Here is a 6,578-nt window from a genome sequence, read left to right as displayed (position 1 = left end):
CCAAATAAAAACAAGAACTAAGTGGAAAAAAGTCAGGAGCAAAGATAATTGATATGATCCTTGGGGGAATCTCTTGATTGTGGGAATGTGCTGCCTCTAAGTCCCAAAGAACAGTCCCCAGACAGAATCACCAGGGAATGTCCTGAGCTGGCTCAGACCATAGAGATCCCTGCACCTTGATGACAGAGCTCCCCTCCCCTATTTGAGTGAATTCTTGGGCACCTGGAAGGGTGAGCTTAGCTTTAACTCATCAACTCTTTGACTTCTTCAGTCATTAATCATAGCTTTCTGACCCCTAAACCAACTGCTAATATGTTAGCCTTAGCATATGCCTGCAAACCATACAACCCAGCTGCTTACTATGGTTAAGAGTTCATAACTGTGTTTGGTGTATGCTACCTACTTGGATCCCTCTATGCTTCTCATCTCACCCCTAGAAGAGGATGATATTCCACTTAACTGTTACTCTTGATTCTCCTCAGCTACAGATAATGGCTCATATCCTCTAACCCAGCTCTGGCACCTATAATCAACAGAATCTGAAATTTTTACATTACTGTACAAGGAATAAAAAAATCCAGGTTTTAGTCCTGGATCCATTTTTATATGATCTTGGCAAGAGTTCCTTGATGTATTAGTTTGCTAGGGCCACCATAACGAAGTGCCAACACCTGGATGACTTCAAGAATGCAAATGTCTTATTTCACAGTTCTATAGGCTAGAAATCCAAGATCAAGGTGGCAGCAAGGTTGGCTCTTTCTGAGAGCTCTGAGAGAGTGAGATGTTCCAGGTCTCTCCTCTAGCTTCGAGAAGCCTCAGGTATTCCTTAGCTTATAGATGGTCATCTCCTCCCTGCATCTCTTTACATTACTTCCTTCTATGTGTGCTCATGTTCAGGTTTTCGCTTTTTATAAGGACACCAGTCATATTGCATTAGGGGCCCACCCTCCCCCAGTGCAACCTCATCTTAACTAATTACATCTGCAATGACTCTATTTCTAAATGAGATCACATTCTGAGATACTGGGGGTCAGGACTTCAGTATGTGAATTTGGCAGAATGTGAGTGGGAGCAGAAACCTGATGCAACCCACAGCAGCTGGAAATCCCTGCTTTACCTACTTGCCAGGCTGAGAGAAAAAGGAATACAAAAGCATTTTGCAAACTGTAAAGTACTACACAAACACAAGGAATTATTAGGGTTTTAAATACCTATTGGAATTTGTTTTTTGAGACTTACAGAACATGACCATCCTAATGATTTTCCTGTACGTGAGAACTGACTAAAAGTGGCCTTGCTACTTCTACAAAACTGAAGTTATTTTTCTACAAGTGCTGTTTCCTTCTCTTTTATTGATTTGCATAAAATGCCACTTAATGGCTTAAATATTTATATTATGTGAACTCAGTAGTAGTTTAATTTCCACGAAATAAAAAGGTGCATTATCTCTTACTGCAGACAGAGTCCTTTTTTTCCAAGCCATTTACATTTCCATCTCCCCAAGACAGAACTTATGTAAACAGATTAGTACCACAGAAACAAAATATAGTCCTTGAAGGGGAAAATTTGACTGGGAAAAGGGCTTGTACTCTGAAACTTTCTCCAAAGGGTAAGTTGATAGAGAAACACTTGAAAATCGAACTAGCTGAAATGATAGAGATTCATTATTCCCCCTAAGGAAGAAAGAGGCAGGAAGTTTTCTGATTCCATTTCGGTGCCTATCCAAGATGTTAGTATTGGGCCCATATTCTGCCAGGGGAAGTGATGACAATAATCAATGATTGTTTTCACAGAAAGTAGCTATAGAAATTTTTAACACCTTTGAAAATTATTTTTTAATTACATGGCATATTAGTTTCCTGTGGCCGCTGTAACAGGTTACTACTAGCTCCCTGGCTTAAAACAACAGCCTCACAGTTCTGGAAGCTACAAGTCCAAAATCTGGCAGGGCCATTCTGTCTCCAGGGGCTCTAGGGAAGAGTTTATTTCTTGCCTCTTTCAGCTCCTGGTGTCTGCCCTAGAATTCCTAGGTTTGCAATGGCATCACTCCAATACTGGCCTCTGTCTTCACATTGCCTCATCTTCTATGTGACTGTCTGCTCCTCGGCTTGAAATCTCCCTCTCCTTCCTCTTGTAAGGACACTTGGGATGGCATTCAGGGCCAACAGGAGTAATTCAGGGTAATGCCCTCCTCTCAAACTCTTTAACTTAATCACATCTACAAAGACCCTTTTTCTAAATAAGGCGACACTCACGGGTTCCAGGGACTTCGTGTGGATATCCTGGTCAGGGTGGAGAGGTATTTTTCAACTATCACACATGGGTAGAAAAAAGAAGCTTCCAATATATATTTTTAGATCATTAGTTTTCAAGCTGTTTCCAAAAAGCCGTGTAGCTCTGAAGTGGAATAGCAGGAATTACAGAAGAAGGTGAAATGTGACCAAATCTTGAGGCTCCTCTCTGCCATCATCTGAACAGCCCTACTTTTTTTGTATGGGACAACGGAGTCCTGTGAGAAATGTCATTTCTAGGAAGAATTTAGTGCCTTCAAAACAAGGCTGAAAAGTACTGTTTGAGATTGGTGATTGTGAAATGTTTTTGTGGCTACACAAAATTCACATGGAAAAAGGATTTTCTTACACAGAACATAGACTCTCAGCACAGGAGATTCTGAATCATAAGTCTGGAAAGAACCTCGGAATCTGTATTTTAAGAGGTGTCAGGGTGACTTGATCTCAGAGCCAGGATCAGGTGTCTTACAGCTCCAGGTAAATCAGGATTCTCCTGGGCCCGTTCCTGATTATCTGAAATTGCTGGCAGGAACAAGAGGGGTCTCTAGTACCCATTAAGAATAAGAGAGGCCTGGAGAGGCCATTTCTGTGATGTAAACAGTACATGGCACTATTTTTAAAGGATTATTGGCATTTGTTTAAAAGCATCACAGTTCCCCAAAAGGAAAAATATTGTATGATTCCACTTATATGTAGTACCTGGAGTAGCCCAAATTCATAGAGATAGAAAGAATGGTGTTTGCCAAGAATTGAGGAAAGGGAGGAATAGGGAGCTATTGTTCCTTAGGTCAAAAATTTCAATTTTGCAAGAATGGGGTAAGTTCTGTGGATGGATGATGATGATGGTAGCACAATGTGAATGTACTTAATGCCACTGAACCATATTTACAAATGGTTAAGATGGTCAGTTTTATGTTGTATATATTTTATCACAAATTTTGAAAATTTTTTAGGAAACAGCACCATTATCATGGCCAATGTTGGTGCTTCACTTAGATCCCATAAGATTTCTGTTTAACATGTTTATACATCCTTTTCCTGTATGATTTTGCTTCTAATGACATCACGGTGTCATATCTTTGGAGGGCTCCCCTCAGGCTATTTGAGCCACTCTGAACATGCAAATGCCCGGAACATGAGTGGTTGAGCCTTACCCAACAACTCATGGGTGCTCCCTGGTCAGGACAACTCTGAGGCACAGCCTGTGTTCCATAGTTCCCTGTGGGATCAGGTTGAAGGTAGCTGCTGAAAGATTTTGTTGAACTCTCACCTTTGGCTGGCTTCATCCCTGTCCCTGGTTCCTGTTATGCTTACCAGGCTCTTTTCTGGGAGTCCTTCCTTAATAAATCACTTGTGTGCACAGACATACACATGCACATGCATCATTACTGTTCCCATTTTGACTGAGTCAGTGAGAACAAATCCACATACGGGACTGACCATATGATTCTTTCATCAAAAAAAAATATAAAGAATTATCTCTCTTTTCTGGAATTTGTTGAGTTTTTTTAAATGTACATAAATAGCATGAGGAAGTATATGAAGAAAGCCCATAGGAGTGATAAAAATTAAGGCACTTCAGTGGAGGAAGAAAGTAATTCAGGCTAGAATAGCTCAGGACAGCTGCATGGAAAGATAGGAAGGATTTGGGTAAGTGAAGATTGGAAGATGGCAGCTCAAGAAAATTAGAAAACGATGCCAGAAGTGATGATGGGAAAATAAAAAATATGTTCTTGGAAGGGCCAGTAGAGAAATTGTTGGATGCAATGCATCCTGAGGCTAACTGGCCTGCAGGCATTGCAGAAGAAAGAGTGTTAAGACCAGGAAGTGGTTACTTTCAGTAGAGCAAGATTCAGACCTAAAGGTGCTGAGCTAGAAGACAAAGAGATGCTAGGGGCCAGAACTGGTAAGTCACAGCAGCTAGATGCACAGGTGTGTTAAGAAACAAAATTCATAACAGATTAGAAATAAATGAGTTTCTGGCTATTGAAAACATAATTTTTAGAAAAGAGAAAAATTGTGCTTCTATAAATATAAAAATTACAATGTCTCAAAGATCTTATTTAGCTCATTAAATAATGAGGGAACAAGATGTAAAAAAAAATGAGTACAAAGGAGAATCTGGAGAGCAGACAGATACAGACAGTCAGAAATGCTGAAATAAATTTGCTAGCAGATGCATCCTTGCAACTCCACTGGGGGGAAAAATGCATTTGCACTTGCAAGAACAAGCATCATTTGCATTACCATTAGTTGTCTACAACTTATGGATCTGTAAAATAGCTTGGTCAGATAATGCTAAGCGAAATAAGTCAAGCAGAGAAAGACAATTATCATACGGTTTCACTCATTTATGGAACATAAGAAGTAGGAAGATTGGTAGGAGAAGAAAGGGAAGAAGAAAGGGGGGTAAACAGAAGGGGGAATGAACCACGAAAGACTATGGACTCTGGGAAACAAACTGAGGGCTTCAGAGGGGAGGGGGTGGGGGAATGGGATAGGCCGGTGATGGGTATTAAGGAGGGCATGTATTGCATGGTGCACTGGGTGTTATATGCAAGTAATGAATCATGGAACTTTACATCAAAAACTAGGGATGTACTGTATGGTGACTAACATAATATAATAAAAAATTATTATAAAGTAAAATAAAATAAAATAGCTTGGTCGAAGACAGTAAAAGCCCAAGGTCCCTAGAAAATCAAATCAGCCAAAAGAATGAGGCAGCTAATGCCTCATATTCAATTGAAAGCACACCCAGAAACCTCTTTTGGCCCTTTCAGTCTCTCAACTTTTTCTGACAGTGGTCAAATAAATGGGTTAAACCAAGTTATCAGTTAACCTCTTCTCAGAGCCTTTAATGGGTAACATACATTTAGGATCAATAAGAAGAGAAAATAGTATGGACTACTTCCCAAATTTATTGGGTCATGGGACCAACTTTTTCTCATGGAATTCATTTTAAGATTTTATTTATTTATTTATTTATTTATTTATTTATTTATTTATTTAAGAGAGGGAGAGAGAGAGAAAGCAGAAAGGGACAGAGGGAGAGGGAGAGAGAGAGAATCTTAAGCAGGCTTAGGCATGGAGCCTGACACAGGGCTCAATCTCATGATTCTGAGATCATGACCTGACCCAAATCAAGAGTCAGATGTTTAACTGACTGAGTCACCCAGGAACCCCTAAGATATTATTAAATATCAATATTCTATAGAGCTGTTGGGGAACACTGCAGGGAAGCACTTGAACCTACTATAGATAAACAGAAGAAGAAAAGGGCAAAAGGACATCACTCTCTTTGCCCAAGGATCTTGGGTGGCTGAAAGGGTTTTGTCTCTCTGCTGAGTAAGCAAATATTTCCTACAGGTTTGCCATAATTTGTCCTTACCTTTTCTCACATCCTTACCTTCCAACCACACTTCATGGTACAAAATGCCCTTTCAAAGTGGCACAAAAAGGCTGAAAGGATTAGATCCGGAATGCTAGAGAAACTATTCTTGTCCCTTTCTCTACTCCATCCCAAACTTTTATATCGACCCAAGTTATTCCTGTCTAGCATGCCTTGGGCTCAATTACAGACCAAGACATTCCTCAAAAGAAAGGAACCGTGGCTAAGATACAGCTGCCACATATATGTCTGTCAACTTAGCTGGCTACCTAGAGCTTTTATGAGCCCTCACTGAAGAATGAACAACTGTTCTCATCGGCAGTAAGCTGTTTGGAGACAAGGATAGCTTCTTCCACACTGGCTAAGACAAGAAAGCAAAGGCACCGAAACACTGGAAGTATCTTCTTTCTGGGATAAATACAACTTCTGGTCATGTTGTAGTCCAGTGAGCAAAACATGGCATTTGAAACCAGAAGACATGAATTGAAGTCCTAACTTTTTCATTCACTAACCATCTAACTTTAGGCAATATTTCTCTTTCTCTGAGAGTCTTCTTTTTTTTTTAATCTGCAAAACAAGTACAAAAATGACACTGAGCTCAGAAGTTTATTGTAAGCTCTAAACTATTCACTGAGAGAACATATATGAAGCACCTACTCTATACCTGGCATATAGTAAGTACTTTATTATATTAATTCTCCCCTAATTTATTTCATTTTACTAAATATGATAAAGCACTGCTAGAGTACAGAAGTACAGTGTGCCACCCTTGACATCCCACAGATGGCTTTACCTGGTACATGTATTTATTCTTCTATATATTATAAAAAACAATACTCACCCTTCAAATTAGGGATCACAGATCATTTTGCTTAGGACAAACTTATTTAAGTTAA

Source organism: Ursus maritimus, unplaced genomic scaffold (assembly GCF_017311325.1).
Source record: "Ursus maritimus isolate PB19 unplaced genomic scaffold, ASM1731132v1 scaffold_14, whole genome shotgun sequence".
Classification (NCBI taxonomy): Eukaryota; Metazoa; Chordata; class Mammalia; order Carnivora; family Ursidae; genus Ursus; species Ursus maritimus.
The sequence above is the reverse complement of the archived record's forward strand: the minus strand, read 5'-3'. Positions refer to the sequence as shown.